The sequence below is a fragment of the Rutilus rutilus genome (assembly GCF_951802725.1).
Source record: "Rutilus rutilus genome assembly, chromosome: 7".
NCBI classification, from domain to species: domain Eukaryota; kingdom Metazoa; phylum Chordata; class Actinopteri; order Cypriniformes; family Leuciscidae; genus Rutilus; species Rutilus rutilus.
Window position 1 is genome coordinate 33,987,816 of NC_140221.1, and position 8,491 is coordinate 33,996,306.

Below are 8,491 nucleotides of genomic sequence, written 5' to 3' on the forward strand. Positions count from 1 at the left end.
CCTAGACTGTGTTTACATATGCAAGGCACAACACCAAAAATTGCTGTTTCATTCAGCGAGTCAGAAGAAAGAGGGTGGAGAGCAGTCATGCTAATACTAAATTAGGACTGTTTTGATATCTACAACTTGACTAACTTTGTAAGTGGACCTCAGGGAAAAAATATTCTAGAAAGTATGATATGACCCCTTTAATGTCTGTTAAATACTGTACATTGAAACAGTCAACTCATCAAGCTCATTTTTTTGAGCCAATACTATATTGTTTAAAATGATTTATTTTTTGTATTGTGAGTTGTCTGCATTTCCTATGCAATAACACAGATTTGTTCATGATTTTTCAATATAACTGCTTCTCATCATACCTGAAAAATATATATACTTTTTTTTTTTTTTTTTTTTTTGAGGTTCTTGAGTCAGTGAAATTTAGACTATCATCATAAATCAATATACAAACCTTAAAGGTTGTATCAGCGATTTCAGGCCCAAACATAAATGATCACATTCATCTAATCTTTCCTCACGAACACGAGCGCAAAACCTCACAACACCCACCCCCTGTCGGTGATTGGTTGGAACACTATTTATTTTGGTTTTGAGTGGTTGGTGAAACCAGTTGTTTTTGTGTGCAGATCTCAGAGCCTAGGCTGCCTACAGAGACGCGTTTGTTTTGACAACCTGCTTATGGGGCGGGCAGGAAAGATTAGATGAATGTGATCATTTATGTTTGGGCCTGAAATCGCTGATACAACCTTTAATCCTGAAGTTCTTGTAAAGGACTGTGGGTAATTCTCTGAGTCACTATCTTCCTGAGCCATGTTTTATTTTTGAATATGTTTGAATTGCCTTACTTTTTTATATAGTTTATTGCAGAGCCAAAACATGTGGAGATACTGTTGAGACTAGATTGGTATACGTGTGGATTTTGCCATATCTAATGTTTAAGATACCTTGAATCTATAACATATCGTCCCCTTGGAATTATAAGGTTCTATCTGACATTTTTGTCAAAATTTAGTTATTCACATATTCTTATTCTGTGACCACTTCTTTACATTATGTGATGTTGTGTACATTTTGGAACTTTTTATTTAGAAAATAAAAAGGTTCTTTCTACACAGTCGAATGGAATGCAAAAACTTTAAAGCTCAATATCTCAAAACTGCTCAGAACGCAGATAGAACCTTATAATTCCAAGGGGACGATATTATAATTGTTTATACAAATTTTGGAGGGCAATTTTAATTGCAAAAAAAAACAGAAAATGAAAATGCAACTATACATGTATAAAGCGCATTAGGTCCGTGTACGTTCAATGCGTTCATTCGTTTTTCGATTTAATATTGAAATTAGGAATATTTATTCTTTTTTTTTTCTTTTTTTTTTTTTCACAACAACAAAAAATAAAAAAATACGAGAATTCGGCTTGATTTTATATTTTTAGACCGCATGTAGGGCATGAAATGCCACTTTCTTCTGATTGGTCAACCAAAGATCAACCCATTCTTCCACAGTTCCGTGCAGAATAAAAGTCCTCCGCTTCTGGATGGATTCTTAAAGTCTTTATTACAAATAATCTCTCTCTCATCCAACAACCCGGACTAAGGAATGCTTGTGACATAAATTGGCCTAGTTTGTAGTAGGGTTTTCTTCTCTATAGACATGGGTTCGACAACCTGCGTGCCAGAGAAATATTATCTGATTATTTCAGAAATATTAATGTTGGTTGTCTCTCATCTGCACCCACATTACCCATCAGCCTACTTCTTCAGCACAACACTGATTTTATTTAGTTGTCCAACTATCAAAATCTGTGTGGCAAAGCTGTGTGACCCACTGGACAGCACGGATCGGATAATTTTATGTTGTAGCGAAGCGCACATAAATGAGCTGTTTTCTAATTTTCTTCTTTCAATATTAAATCGAAAAACGATTGAACACGGACCCATTTACAGTAAATGTTTTCCATGCTTGTATAGTGTAGTATAGTCTTGTGTCATTTTGCTCTTGGTTTCATGTTAACAATGCTTCTGTTTTTTTTTGTTGTTGTTGTTGTTGTTGTTGTTTTTTTTAGAAATAGAAACAGACAGCCACAACAGAATAATACATTTTTAAAATGGTTCAAAGCTCATCCTTTTATTAGATAACTGAAAAAGGTATGGCCAATTGATGGTTATAATTAAATACTCTGATTAACAAAGGCCTTACCAAAAAAAAAAAAAAAAAAAAACATATTTTGGGGACATTAGCCCTGACTATACATGTAGGAGACTAAAAAATAAAAGCCATTACTGAACCCAGTGTGTGCCTGTGCTTTTGTGAGCTTATCAGACAAGAATTAAAAGCCATTAGTCTGTGTTATCAAGAGATCCTGGGCCATAAGACTTAAACTTAGTCTTTAGAAAATCCAATGTTGTGTTGTGTACATTTGTGGTTTATACACTGCTCTGAAGATCTAAAGCAGAGTGAAATACTACCAACTCAAGTATTTTCCCAGATGGAGCCTGCCGATGTTTCCCCATGAGATGACGCAATAACTGTAGAACCGTATGTTGTTGATGGGACTGAACCATATCCCCAGCTTTTACCATGACACTGTATACTCTCCCTCCCCATGACAGAGAGGTGATTCTTCCCGATCTGTCAAAGGGATTAGGAGTCCTTACGTAATTCATGAATAGACCTGCTCTTCACCTTTTCACTGTGACAATATTTCCTGGGTGGTTTAGATAGAGAAAAAGGACAGGGAAGAAAGGAAGGGAGAGTCTTCTTCACACTTCACCTTCGGAAAATAACAAGAGACCAAGAACTGGTCAAATGGAGAGCGTGTATGTTTACATACACCTTTATAATTGAGCTACAGCAGGTTTTTTCATAGTCTTCAAAAGTATATACAGAAATATAGATTAACTATGCATTACACTCTAAAAAGTGATCAGTTGACTTAAAAAAAGTGAGGAAACCCATTGCCTTTAAATAAACTTCATGCGTAATTGTTATGTGCACTGTGAAAAATTTGCTGTAGTTATGCAGCTGTTTGCCAGTAACTTACTGTAGATTTAAATTTATGTTATTTACTGGCAACAGTTTGTTCAAAGTTAAATGAACATTAAACATTAACAAGTCTTTGTCTTTACAGAATAAAACTATAAAATAACAATCTAATGCAAAGCATTCTGGGAACCAGAAATCTTCATCAACCTTTTTCTGTTTTTTTTTCCTTCAGATTTTGGTTCCCAGAATGCTTTGCATGAGGCTGTTATTTTAGTTTTATTCTGTAAAGACTTGTTAATGTTTAATGTTCATTTAATTTTGAACAAATTGTTGCCAGTAAATAACAAATTTAAATCTACAGTAAGTTACTGGCAAATAGCTGCCAGTAATACTGTAATTTCTACAGATTTTTCTAACAGTGTGGTTATAAAAGTTGTGGAATTGTCAAGTTCACATAACTTATTTTTTTCAATTACACATGATGTTTCTTTCTTAATAATTATAAGGCAACGGTTTACCTCACTTTTTTTAAGTTAAGTTAACTGATCACTTTTTACAGTGTATTTATTTTACAGTATGTATTAAATGGGAATGCAAAAATCATCTTTGTTGTAGTTTCCTTTAACCAGAAGTTTATCCAACTATGGCAACTTCCGCATCTGAGAATCCCAGATATGTGAAAAGGGTCCATTCTGCTGATTTTTCCTTCAAAACCAACACAGGAAATACTTGTGAAAATAAATGTTAAATATGTAAAATGTAGTCTGTCGAATCTATCTCTGCCTGTTATATTTTTGTGGTTAGAATTTCTGTTGGTACAAAAATAAAAAGTATTGATTATTTTAATGAACACTGCCTACATTTTCTTAAATTGTTATCCTCATAGGTTGTTCTGTTTTCTCCTTAGACTTTGGTCAGATAGCCAGTTAACCTCCAGTTAGCTTTGGGTATGAAATGTGGTCTGGATTCCCATTTACAAACAGCTGAATGTGACCACCAACTGTTTTTAAGGTAGCAAAGCTGTTGTAAATTGACTTGTCTTACCTAATAGCAACAAACAATAGGTATGACATGAAACAGACCTCAAGTTGTTTCTTGTGCTTTTCCCAGGCATTGAGTTTCCATTTTCTGGGAGCAGAAAGAAGCATTAGAGCCTCAGGTCTTTGGGAAATAAGCTGAGAAGAGAAGAAAGGACACAGTGTAGAGTGAGAAGTAAAGGGACAGTTTGTCTCGTGGTGTCGATTGGAGACAGACCCCCGACTGGGTCCGAGAAATTGGGAGGAGTTGTCCAGCTGAGTGAGTGAGTCCAGAGACTGTACAGTCACCAAAGCCATTCTGCTGCTTTCAGTTTCAGCCTGTCTTTGCATGTCTCATCCAAACCTTGCACAATATTTTTAACTTGAAACTTGACCGTTCCGAATCCTTAAATGTGCACCATGTAAACAGTCAAATTTGAGTATGTTTGAGAGACTATTATAGTTTTAATTAATATTTTGAATTTATGTTTTTTATTATTTTTATATTTTGTTTTCATTTAAATGTTTAGCCAGTTTTAGTAATTTAGTCTATAAAGTTATCAAGTATATATTGTCTGTATAGTTTTATACATTTTATTTCATTTTTAGTTATTTTAGTACATCAAGTTAAACTAAATAAACATGAGTCTCCTTGGCAACTAGCTGCAAAAAAATTAATAATAAGTTTACATACTTAAGGTTTTAAGATGAATTTCTTGTTGTATTCCTCATTTGTAAGTCGCTTTGGATAAAAGCATTAATTTGGATTAATTTTTATTAAATGAATAAATGTAAGGTGTTTTATATATTTTATTTTATTTCGGTTAATGTTTATTTTCAAGTAACAAAAATATTTTTTATGGTTTTAGTTAACTATAATAACCCTGGTTGTGATTTAAAACCTCTTATCAGTAGTTTAATATTTATTTTTGGCCCTAATTGAATAACAAGTTATGCCCATCATTAAGGGATGCACTCTTTTGTGTCAAAGGGATAGTTCATCCAAAAAGGAAAAAGCTTTGATAATTTATTCATATTACCTCATTGTTTCAAACCTGTATGACTTTTGTTTCTGTGGAACATAGAGGGGTTTTTTTTCTTATGTCCTAGGGGTTTTGTCCATTTAATAAAAGTCAGTGGAGTCCAATGTTGTTTGAACCCCATTGACTATTAAAATATCTTCTTTTTTCCACTGAAGAAATAAATTCGTACAGGTTTGGAATGCCATGAGGGTGAGTAAATGAAAAATTTGGGGGTGAACTATCCCTTTAACAGTTGATTCTAACTAACCCTACCATCATAAATTGACTAACCCTCTCCTCTGATGATGTTCTCAGTCCCTGTATTAAAAACCAGCCGGCTAGCTTCCTCCTCATGCGCGTGATTAAGTTTCCTTCGTGAGACGGGCTGATATTGCAACATGTTTTAATTTCGACTAACAAAAGTGTTTTGTGGAGCCCCCGAAGGGAAGAGGTGTTGGCTTTTTCAGCGCAGCTTTTTGTGGGCAGGCCGGCAGAATGCGCTGGTGGCTCTTTGTCTTCCAGGGAAACCCTAGCCGGGAGGTGCGGGCTGAGCGCGGAGTGGCGGCATCGGATAACCACGCATTTCCTCTCTTGCTATTTACCGGCCTTTTGTTTGTTTGCCGAATGCGAAATATATACATGTCGCCAGATCAGATCTGCTTTCCACACGTTGCCCCTCTCTTTGTTTCGTTTTTTTATTCATCATCCTCCTCCTCTTCTCCTCCTCTTTCTCCTCTGCCTTTCCAAACTCTTCATGCACTGTCAAAAGTCTGTGCGCCTGTTCTTGAATATTTCTGACTGAATTTGATAACCCTCTCAGAACTGTTCAGATATAATTTACATAATGCAGTCTATTATTTAGGAGGTATAACACTTTCATTTGTGTGCCAACATTGTAGAAAAGGTGTTGTTGTTCGTTTGTGATGAAGGGAGATGGGTAAGCTTGAGATGACCTAAAGGTCATGTTGCCGCTCTTCAGCACACGGGACAGTCAATATGTTGAACATAAGCAGGTTTGAGATCAATATTTTGGTTCCCAAATATTTCCTCACTGCTAATTGAACTATACAGCATAGTAGGGTTCGAAAGTCTGTGCTGGTTAATTGCGGTCGTTTTACAAGAAAAAGCTCCAGTGACTATCATTTGTAGTTGCAATCAAAATGATTCAACCCCCTTAGTCTGCAAGACTTTTTGCTGCTGAGAACAACATTTAATGAAAACAATTCAACAAAGGCATCTGTAAATTATTATGAGTGATTCTGAGAAAGAATGTTAAGTTGATAAAAAAAAACAAAAAAAACCAAATTGACTCTAAACATTCATGCACAAAACTATTCAACCTCCAAAAGTCCAATTTTGTGAGAATCTTTTATTCTTTATAACCTCCAAGAAACGCTGCTGTAAGTGCTTAGAAGCTACTGTCACCTCTCTACTGTGATCTTGGCCAATTCCTCGATTGAAAAAGCTTACAGATGACTGATAATCTTTGGTTTTCACATTACCACTGGTTTCTTCAAATATGTTCACAGAAATTTAAATCTGAAGACTGTACAGGCCACTCCAGTAGCACCTCAATGCAGTACACGAGATCCAGGGGGCGGAGTTGGATCCAGATATAAGGGGTGGAGATTGGTAGGTTTAGGGGTGGGTTTAGGGATCGGGGTGGAGATGGGTAGGTTTAGGGGTGGGTTTAGGGATCGGGGTGGAGATGGGTAGGTTTAGGGATCAGGGGGTGGAGATGGGTAGGTTTAGGTATATGTAAGGTGGGAGGAGTTGGATCTGGATCCGACTCCTCCCCCTGGATTTCATGTTCTGCAGTGAGGACCATCTCGGCCACTCAAGAACATTCTACGACTGATATACTGAAATCTTCAGTAGATTTGGGTGTATAATTTGGGATGGCTGTTCTGCAGGAAAGTCCACTGATCATCAAGCTTTGTCTCTGCACCCAAGGCATCACCATCTTTGCCAAAATGACTTGATACTTTAAAGAATTCATGATGTCATTCATTCAGTCAAGATTTCCACTTCCTGCAACAGCAAAGCACCCCCATGACTGGACCACCTCCTTGTTTGATCATGGAGATTGTGTTCTTTTGCTCATAAGCTTGACATTTTTTGCTCTAGACATACCGCTGATCCATGGGTCCAAAAAGTTCCAGTTTGGTCACATCACTCCATAAAACATACTTCCAGAACTCCACAGGTTTATCCAAATGAATTTGAACACATTGAAGTTTGCCTTTTATGTTATTCTTGGTCAAGAGTGGCATTCGGCAAGATGTCTCAACATTAAGGCCATGCTTGTCTACTGGTCTTCTTATTCTCTGCTTTGAAATGTTTTTTTTTTTTCTCCTTTCATCGGGTCATCTTGCAAATCTTTGGCAGTAAATTAAGGTTTTTTCTCAGTTGCTCTGATCAAACATTTTATTCCCCTTAATGATATTGTGCTTTTTCTTCACCACCCTCAAAGGTTTTCTGGTACAACACATTTTAAACGTATGAATAAGACTGCCAGCTGTGTCTCTAGGAACTTTTAGTGTTTTGGAAATTTTCTTGTAGCCATAGACTTTCTAATGTAATAAAACAATCTGTTCTCTATATTTGCTACTCAACTTTAGCACATGCATGAGCTTAATATATGTATGTCACAGCACAAGCTAGTTCAGTTTAGTTATAGAGTTTCCAAAGGCTTAATTGTGTTTTAACACCATTTTGTACCATACCATACAAATAAGTGACTTAAAAACAGCAGTATTGAAAAGGGGTTGAATAATTGTGACAGCTGTATTACAAAAAAACAAAAACAAAAAACACTATTACTCAAAAGCATTACATTCTATTTTGACATTATCACTTTTAATTTGCCACTAAACTGAGAGATGCATTTTTTTTTTAACTCTGTATCTTTAGAAAAGCTTACACTTGTAAATTATTACAGTCTCTGAGGGGTTGAATTATTTTGATTGCAACTGTATATCCAATAATTCAAATTTAAATATGTGCTTTAAATATGTATGTGGTTAAAAAGATGAAAAATCACGTCAGACTCATATTATTTCCCTAGTAAAAGGAGAGAATTTAATTTGTTCCTTTTTAACCAAGTGCCCACACAATAATCATATTAAGCTATTTTTACCAACCTGACTTTAATCTGCATAAATATTCATAGGCAAATATTCATTCATAGACAAGGGAAATACATGAGTAGTGGCTTAGTCTGTCAAACGCAATTCAGAATTTCATTTAGAATTCCTTTTAAATTTAAATTCCATTCCTGAATTTGAATTGTGATAGCAAGCGAGATATAGAACTGCAATTTAAATTTGATTGTAAGAAAATATAACTAAAATGAATAGAAATGTAATATAATGTAATCAATAGAAACTGTAATTTTAACTAGAAAAGTAAGTCAGACAAACTATGAATGTTTAAGGTTTATAAGCCGGATGGATGGGTGAA